Source organism: Coenobita brevimanus, chromosome 100 (assembly GCF_032717465.1).
Source record: "Coenobita brevimanus isolate Jiangsu-jjx chromosome 100, ASM3271746v2, whole genome shotgun sequence".
NCBI classification, from domain to species: domain Eukaryota; kingdom Metazoa; phylum Arthropoda; class Malacostraca; order Decapoda; family Coenobitidae; genus Coenobita; species Coenobita brevimanus.
Genome location: NC_137053.1, coordinates 12,842,343 through 12,853,064, shown reverse-complemented (window position 1 = coordinate 12,853,064; position 10,722 = coordinate 12,842,343).

Below are 10,722 nucleotides of genomic sequence, written 5' to 3'. Positions count from 1 at the left end.
AGTCACCGATGGAATGAGTTCGCAGTATCTGGTTTCTGTTAATGCAACCTACTCGTTAATCAGTGTTAGCACTAAGATCGGGCTTTGCAACAGATGGCTTGCATTACAAGCGGACTTTGTAAAGGATGCCCAAAACCAATAACGGGTAGAGCAACAGATGGCGTGCACAGCAAGCGTGCTATGTAATGGATAATGAGTGGAGAGCATTGTAAGGAACTGTGCATTAGCTATTTTCAGTATCATGAACAAGATAACTCAGTGTCACCAACACTCCTCGTTTCATAAAGTAGCACTAGATGATATGCAGCACCCACTTTTATCATAAGATTTGGATTAAGATGTTTACTCTACAGTTCGAAACGTACCATTCCATGCTTAACTCCGTAGAATGCAGCGTGGAGGTAGTGTGAATGCAGTCCCCCTCTTCTCTAACAGTAACGACTGAATGTACCAAATATTGCTGAAGACCTTTTCCAGTTCCTCTAGCTTATAACATTATGGAAATAAGCAAAGAACATTTTAGAAAAACTAGTAACGACCATTAAATTACTTCCAGATTTAATAAAGATATGTATGCAGAAAAATTTTAGTTCACTGGGGATTTTGCGTGATCAGAACTAAAGTTATGTTAAGGTAGCTTCCTCCTAATTTGCAATTGACACATTTGATTGTAAAGTCTATCTTATTACATTCAAATATAAACACAATCTACTTTCTTGAACTCTACGGGAACCATTTTTATATTACCTAACCATACCTTCTTAAACACGTACTGGGCAAAGCTATTTACAGTAGCCTACGTGGGTCAGTGTCCAGGGTTTTATTAGTTGTCTGTGTACTTAATATATCATACGTTCAGCATAATTTATGGAAGAATTTTTTTACGTCCATCACAAACTCACACATAGACACACGTCTGACTTTTCTTCATTTACCTATTTACTCACAGATACATAAAATAGATGTAAACATATTTTACGAAAGCAGGTCACCATTTTTTCACATGCTGCAGCCTACTGTGCTGCTCCATATTATATGGTTAATAGATGGTGTTATGGAAAAGAGAAATAGACAGCAAAATAAACATTTACATCAATCCATACTACTTTCAGAAATAATGGGCACCTGAATGTGAAATATCAGATAACGTGTACACGTTTGGTAAAAATTCCTGCTTGTTTTCCGAAGTATACTGTCTAGAGGAAATGATGCAGAGCTGAGTCTACCAAATGAATGCTGCTAAATGCTGGGAGAAGTGTAAACAACGTGCAGCAGTGGGAGGTGTAGGTTGGCTGAACAGTTGTGTGTGTGTGCGCGTGTGTGTGTTGTGTGGATATGTATTTATGTCCATGTGCCTGCCTGTGCCTATATGTGTGTCGGCTGGTACGGTGTATGTAATTGCTGTGTGAGTTTTTGCATGTGGGATATTTCAGCATTTTTTTTTCTTTTTTTTTTTCACTGAAAAAGTTATCACTCTGTCTTCATTACATACTGACACGTATCCAACCTTATGGGCAGACTTGACATTTACCAAATATTATCTCTTGTGGGACGACTGTGTGGTGCATTTTGATAAGCATTTAATATTACAATATGTTTCTGGTCGATGATACTAATGCATCTGGTTGGGAAAAAAAAAAAAAAACTAATTTGTTCATGCGACCTTAGAAATGTTTGAGAAAATATATTTCCAGGTTGTAACACGCGCGCGCGCGCGCGCACACACACACACACACACACACACACACACACACACACACACACACACACATACACACACACACACAATTTTTTAGAAAGTATACGTGATTCGCTCGTATGACACCTTTCAGAAATATGGGTAATGCTGAAGGAGATGAACTGTTAATTTCAAGGGCATAATCTTTGCCTTGGGCTGATCGGAACTATTTTACCAACTAATGGTTACTGCACAGTAGTTTAATAGTACTTTAGCCCAGTTTATTGTGTTTTTATTTGTATTTATAGTGGTGAGCATAGATTGCTTTTTTTCCAAAACGACAGACGAAAAGTGATTCAAAAAAAAAAAAAAAAAAAAATCCCAAACTAAAAAGAAAAAAAATCCTTTTATTTTCAGGTCCTGTATATATTGTTGATATGATATCTATGCAATAAAGTTTTCATTTGGTTTATGTTAAAGGTAAAATGAAAGGTTTCTCCTCGTTTAGAAAATAATAATTATATTTTTCAACTGATTTGTTATTTTTAACAATTTTTAATGTGAGTTATTCTTACGTGAGCTAAACTACCTAAAGATGATGAAATATTTTTTTTTCTTATTATTCACTGCTTCAGATTATTTACTGTATAAAAATAAATGGAGCTGCTCATGTCGTAGCACACAACCGTACTATCATAAACACAGAAATATACTGATACAAGAACAAGTAAAGCTGGAACATCTTGTAGGGAAATAGTTCACAGATTTAGTACATATTTCCACACTCGGGTAACCCATTTGTTTCCATTATCCTAAACAGAAAGCGGGAATGGGCAATTTCGTAAGTTAATAAAGGGGGGAATCCCAGGGTTGGACCTATAAGTTTCGCTATTATGAGCCAATAGACGGAGGATGGTGCAGTTAGTATCCTTCCAGTAGAATCCCTCACACAATAACTCTTACACTAATGCATTAAGGATAGAAGTTTGGAAAGTTTTTCCTTTTCACATTTCAAACACCAAATGTAGAATTTAAAGACCATCATATACGCTTATTTTTGAACCCGAATATAGTATCAAAAGCTGGAAACAACAATACGCTATTTCCCAACCCTTATGAATATTTTACGTTCTATATTGAAAAGGACAGAGATAATCAAGTCGTATTCCTGTCAAGTTGAATAACAAGGATAGATGATCTACAAAGTAATAAACAAGCAACAAGTCTCTACAAACGTAAAACAAGTTCCCATGGCTTTTGGATGCACTTGCTGGTTGTAAATTCCCTGAAAAAGCCATCTACATTCGTTAAAAGAAAACAACAAAAATACAGGGCCACTCAGCAGTATGTTACAAACTCCGGGGTCGCAACATTGAAGTGCCATTGTCGTTACATGGTCTAGTGTACACACACACACACACACACACACACACACACACATATATATATATATATATACAGGGTGTAACGCGACGTATGACAAAAACTTACACCAATGATCTATCATGTAATTTTGAGTATATTTTGTTCTATAAACATATGCTCTCAGCGATCCCAGTTCAACACCCAGCATTCGGCTGTTTTGTGTAAAAGCTTCGTCTCTTGCATATGCCATTGGGTGAGAGCTTGGCAGGGCGACGGGAGACGAGTATTATTAGCTTATACTGTACTATACATAAAAATCCCATATCCTATCAATACACACGAGTTTTAAGAAGAAACTTTACGTAGTCTATTAATTCTTTAACATCAAGTCATGCATTCATGCAATTCTTTTGCACAAATCGACTGAAATTAAGGATTAAATTCAAATTTGATGGCTTGCAAGGGAGAAGGGAGGGAGTGAGGACAGGCTGGTGTGTTGTGCCAGTTATGTAATCTTTGGTTTGTAGGATGTTGCTACCAGCATTATCATAACACCCACAGCTCATTTAGTGAAAGAACATTACTTTACTGAGTGACTAGCATCACTTTAAATCATCAGTAATATTATTATTTATTACAATTTTTCTGCTGCAAGTAAATGTGGCACCATTATTTTCATATGATGTTGACGTGAGAACAGTGATACAGGATTGCCAATGTAACGACTGTGCAGCTAGACCTATTTTTTGCTTCCATTTGCAGCACTAACATCTGGCAACATAATATCTAGCTACATTCTGGATACTTTTGCCATTTTTAGGTTATATTCTAAAGATTTTATCGTATTTTCTAGCGATGTTTTGCAGTGTTATTTATCTAGCGACATTCTAGCAAGTTTTCAGGACTAAACTAGCGAGATTGATAAGGACTTGGCAATCCTGCGCCCACTGTCATAAGTGTCATTTGAACGGGAACATTTGCGGGGGAGCCACACACTTCAAATACTGTTCTCTGCGTTCTGTTGTTCACCGGGTTCAGCTTCACATGTTCATGAAACAGCATGCTACGTACGTACAGCAATGAAGAATATGCAGATATCGTGTATTTTGTTTTACGGATTCTGCGATGGTAATGCCAGTCTGCAGAGACGAACACAGGTGGAGATACCCAAGGGCGCCACGTTTACTTGCAGCAGAAATTGTGATAATATTCTTCCTGACTTAAAGTGAGGCTAATCTCCCTTTAGAATAACGTTTTTTCACTGAATGAGCTGTGGGTGTTATGATAATGCTGGTAGCAACATCCTACAAACCAAATATTACATAACTGGCAACAACACACTAGCCAGTCCTCCCTCCCTACTCCCTTGCAAGTCATAAAATTCGAATTTAATCCTTAATTACAGTCGATTTGTGCAAAAAAATTACATGAATGCATGACGATGTTAAAGAATCAATAGACTACGTAAAGTTTCTTCTTAAAACTCGTGTGTACTGATAGGATATGGGATTTTCATGTATAGTGCAGTATAAGCTAATAATACTCGTCTCTGCCCTGCGTAGCTCTCACCCAATGGCACATGTAAGAGACGAAGCTTTACACCAAAAACAGCCCGTACTGAACTGGGGTCCCAGAGAGCATATGTTTATAGAACAAAATATACTCAAATACATGATAGATCATTGGTGTAAGTTTTTGTCATACGTCGCGTTACACCCTATATATATATATATATATATATATATATATATATATATATATATATATATATATATATATATATATATATATGCAGGGTGTAACGCGACGTATGACAAAGACTTACACCAATGATCTACCATGTAATTTTGAGTATATTTTGTCCTATAAACATATCCTCTCTGCGACCCCAGTTCAGTAGGCCTACCCAGCATTCTGCAGTTTTGTGTAAAAGCTTCGTCTCTTGCATGTGCCATTGGGTGAGAGCTTGGCAGGGCGACGGGAGACGAGTATTATTAGCTTATACTGTACTATACATGAAAATCCCATATCCTATCAGTACACACGTGTTTTAAGAAGAAACTTTACGTAGTCTATTGATTCTTTAACATCAAGTCATGCATTCATGCAATTCTTTTGCACAAATCGACTGTAATTAAGGATTAAATTCGAATTTTATGGCTTGCAAGGGAGTAGAGAGGGAAGGAGGACAGGCTGGTGTGTTGTTGCCAGTTATATAATATTTGGTTTGTAGGATGTTGCTACCAGCATTATCATAACACCCACAGCTCATTCAGTGAAAGAACATTATTGTACTGAGTGACTATCCTCACTTTAAATCAGGAGTAATATTATTATTCATTACAATTTTTCTGCTGCAAGTAAACGTGGCACCATTTTTTTTCATATGATGACGTGAGAACAGTGATACAGGATTGCCAATGTAACGCCTATGCAACTAGACCTATTTTTTGCTTCTACTTGCAGCACTAACATCTGGTAACATGATATCTAGCTACATTCTGGATATTTTTGCCATTTTTAGGTGATATTCTAAAGATTTTATCATACTTTCTAGCGATGTTTTGCAGTGTTTATTATCTAGCGACATTCTAGCAAGCTTTCAGGACTAAACTAGCGAGATTGATAAGGACTTGGCAACCCTGCGTCGGAGCGCCCACTGTCATTTGAACGGGAATATTTGCAGGGGAGGACACACTTCAATTACTGTTCTCCGCGTTCTGTTGTTCACCGGGTTCAGCTTCGCATGTTCATGAAACAGCATGCTACGTACGTACAGCAATGAAGAATATGCAGATATCGTGTTTTTTTTTTACGGGTTCTGCGATGGTAATGCCAGTGCTGCAGAGAGGAACACAGGTGGAGACACCCAGTGGCGCCACGTTTACTTGCAGCAGAAAAATTGTGATAAATAATATTCTTCCTGACTTAAAGTGAGGCTAATCTCCCTTTAGAATAACGTTTTTTTCACTGAATGAGCTGTGGGTGTTATGATAATGCTGGTAGCAACATCCTACAAACCAAATATTACATAACTGGCAACAACACACCAGCCTGTTCTCCCTCCCTCTCTACTCCCTTGCAAGCCATAAAATTCGAATTGAATCCTTAATTACAGTCGATTTGTGCAAAAGAATTGCATGAATGCATGACTTGATGTTAAAGAATCAACAGACTACGTAAAGTTTCTTAAAATTCATGTGTACTGATAGGATATGGGATTTTCATGTACAGTATAAGCCAATAATACTCGTCTCCCGTCGCCCTGCCAAGCTCTCACCAATTGGCACATGCAAGAGACGAAGGTTTTATACAAAACTGCAGAATGCTGGGTACTGAACTGGGGTCGCAGAGAGGATATGTTTATAGAACAAAATATACTCAAAATTACATGGTAGATCATTGGTGTAAGTTTTTGTCATACGTCGCGTTATATATATATATATATATATATATATATATATATATATACATATATATATATATATATATATATATATATATATATATATAGGGAGAGAGAGAGAGGAGCCTCTGTGGTATAGAGGTAAATTGTACGTTTTCGTACACTAAAGAACGAGGGTTCGCGCCCCTCCAGGGTAATAAACTTTGGGAACGTTCTTCAGGCCACGTACTGCATTGGCGGACACAAGGGGTGCTGTGGTGGAACAAGTGTTGCATTTTATAAAGTATGCTTGCACCCAGTCGGCTTGTGCGGGCCAATTACACTTGGTTCACAGACTACACACACATCCAAAGCCACTCCAACACAACAGTTATACTTACAAGCACTTCTCACCCTATATACAGGTTCAACTAGACAGCCTAAGCCACTTTGTAGAGATACATTGGCTGTATCGTCCCCACTTCTGTTGGGATAGGCTGGTCCTGCAGTGAACACTCAAAACGGCCGATGAGATGATATATATATATATATATATATACTGAGAGAGAGAGAGAGAGAGAGAGAGAGAATATATATATATACAGAAGAACATATGAAAGAATTGAATAAAAAATTTCGTACATCTCATAACAGGTGTCCTCCATTCATTAAAAAAAGAAAAAACTAACAGTTTGACCAGAAATGCGCTGGCTTGAAGAATGGAGAGAAACTAATGTGGGGAAGTCAGTTCAAAAGAGAAGCAGTTCTGGGAATAAAGGAATTTTGAGGCAGATGTGACTGTCAAGTTATGAATGTTACCACATGCCCGTGTGGCACGAGGGAAGGCGTGAAGACGGGGCACAATGGATGCAACTTTATTTTAGAATTTGCTATAAAAGTATCTGTATAATAATGCAATGGAAGCAATATTCCTTCCTACTGGTAAGGGAGGTAGTTCATTTGTTACTGCAGGGCTATTAATAACTCTTATTGCTTTGGTCTCAATATTGCCCAGTTGTTTTAGTGTAACTTTTCCACATCCACTCCACAGTTGTAAACAACTAAATATATGAGGTGAGCTATATCATGATTCGTGTAAACTATTGCTAATTTGTCGTCAGTGAAGAACTTGGGGATTCTGCACAATAATCCAGATTTCTTTGAGGTGATTTTAGCAATTAATCATGAGAGGCCCAATTGAGGGTATTTTCAAGCGAAGCATTGTGCTTTTCTGCACTTCCAAAGATGGGAATATTGGTTGCAGTTAAGGTACTGTAGGAATCAGGTATTATATGTCTATTAGTAATCTGGATATATATTTGGATATCCTATAATCAAATGAGACTTTCATTTTGTCATCATTCAGTGATTTAGATAAATGTTGATATATGAATATTGTTCTGCTGAGCTGAGAGTTCGATATATCAATATTTATGTGTGAAGGAACTGTCAAACGTTGAATCATCTGAATATGATTGAATGGGATTTTGAGTGGCAAACATGAGATTGATAATATGAATGAGGAATAAGGCTTGAGCCAGAACTGATCCTTGTGGCACACTGACATTAACTGAGTGAAAATTGGAATATGCATCATTTGTCTTTACTCATATCTTTTTGTTGCTGAGATATGAGGAGATCTGTAGGACAAAAGATGATATGCCATAGCAAGGAGTTTGGATAACGGAGAACGGTGCCGCACTCTGTCAAAAGCCTCAGAAATATCAAATCATACTGCATAGAATTCTCCATGTTTGGCAGTTGGCAGATGAATTATTATGAGTAAAAATGATCTTGGTAAAGAGTTTGACAATTTCAAACTCTTTACCAAGAGAAGATGTGATAGCTATGGGTCCGTAATCAGAGTGATCAGAAGAACTTCCTTTCATTGGGAATGGGTAAATGTTGGCTTCTTCAAAGAATTAGGGAATGAAAGAAGTGCGTATGCACAGTCTGAACAATTTAGCTAAAACAGGAGTACGTTCTGGGGAACACGTTTTTCAAAGCTTTGTTGGTTGGTAAACTGTCTAGGATAGATTTTACGTATCTAGGTTGTATCTTTAGTGTGGCCATTTCGATATACTCAAGTACTAGTAATGACACATTCTGACTGGCTTACTAAGTCAGAATTTCTGGCGAACGTATTGGCAAGAATGGTAGCTTTTCCCAAAGGGTTAGTTACCGTGTCTCCGTCTGAAGATTTTAGTTGGGAAATGGGTGATGCCTTGTTAAGCTTAAAATTCAATGAAATGAGGGTTGACCAGAACATTCTACTTCTACTAGGATTATTTATAGGTTTTGATGTTTGGTTGTGGAGAAAATGTTATTAAGCGAGATTGAATACTTTTCCTGCGTGGCTTCTACTAATTTTAAAGTAAGTGAGGGGTTTGGTAGTATTTTGTAGTTCTATGATATATCTATACATCTCTATCTATAGTATATATATATATATATATATATATATATATATATATATATATATATATATATACACACACACATGGATGGGTACTATATATATATATATATATATATATATATATATATATATATATATATATATATATATATATATATATATATGAGCCTCTGTGGTACAGTGGTAAAGTGTGCATTTCGTACACTGGAGAGCAAGGGTTCGCGCCCTGCCAGGGTAATAAACTTTGGAAGCGTTCTCCCGGCCATGTACTGCTTTGGCGGACACCAAGGGTGCTGTGGTTGAACCAGCGTTGCATACTGTTGAGTATGTTTGCGCCCAGTCGGCTTGCACAGGCCGATTACACTTGGTTAATAGATTACACACACATCCAAAGCCACTACAACACTACAATCACACTTACAAGCACTTCTCACCCTACATACAATCTCTACCAGACAGCCTAAGCCACTTGGTAGAGATACATTGGCTGTATCATGCCTTCTTCGGTCGGGATAGGCCGGTCCTGCAGTGGATACTCAAACGGCTGATGATGATGATAGATATATATATATATATATATATATATATATATATATATATATATATATATATATATACTGTATGTATGTATTACATGCCAGGAAGAAGAAACCAAAGGTTAGGAGCCAGCAAAATAGTTCCTTCCAAGGAAAAAAAAACAATACAAAAGAGAGCCAAATTCAAGATCTGTTCATTTCGAAATGCCTGGACACACTGTATTTCAAAGACAGGAGATCATCATCATCGTCATCATCATCAGCCGTTTGAGTGTCCACTGCAGGACCGGCCTACCCCTACAGAAGCAGGGGCAATACAGCCAATGTATCTCTACCTAGCGGCTTAGGCAGTCCGGTAGAGACTGTATGTAGGGTGAGATGTGATTGTAAGGGTAATTGTTGTGTTGGATTGGCTTTGGATGTGTGTGTAATTTGTGAACCAAGTGTAATCAGCTAGCCTTAAGCCAGCTGGGCGCATGCATACTAGTATGCAAATCTGGTTCAACCACAGCACCCTTTATGTCCGTCAAAATATTAAGTGGCTCGGTGAACGCTTCCCAAAGTTTTTACAACTCTGGAGGGCGGCGAACCCGCATACACAAGAGTGCGAGACGCACACTCTACCACTGTACCACAGAGATTCCACTGGAGATCATAGGAAGTAGGAAATACAGACAGAGGGAGACACTTCTAGAGTTGACCTGTTGCATAAATGAAGGACTGGAAGTAACGGTTAACTCTTGCATTAGAGAGTTGAACAGAAAAGGGATGAGAGTTTGTTGCTAGACTGGCGCTACGCACCTGTCGTAGAGGTGGAGGGATGCAAGCAGACAGTTCAGAGGAGCAGTGACCATTAAAGTAGCGATAGAAAAGAGATAAGGAAGCAACAGTGCATGGAAGAGACAGAGGTTGAAGGGAGCCTGTAAGAGGAGGAGAGTTAATGAGACGAAAAGCCTTTGACTCCACCCTACTGAGAAGAGCTGTATGTGGGGAGCTTCCCCACACATGAGAGTTGTACTCTATACAGGGGCGAATAAAACCCGTGTACAAAGTCAACAACTGTGCAAGGGTAAAGAAGGTACGGAGTCAGCTTAGCACACCTAATCTCTTGGAAGCAGATTTTATAAGAGATGTAATATGATCTTTCCAAGATAAATCCCGAGTGAATAAAACCCCAAGCATGTTCAACGTTGATGCAGGATTGAGCTGGATATTATGAAACATTAGTGGATACTCCTGTGGAAGATTTTGTCTGGTTGATAGGTGTAAAAACTGAGTCTTTGATACATTAAAAACAACAAGATTATTTTTACCCCAATCAGAGATACGAGCCAAGTCA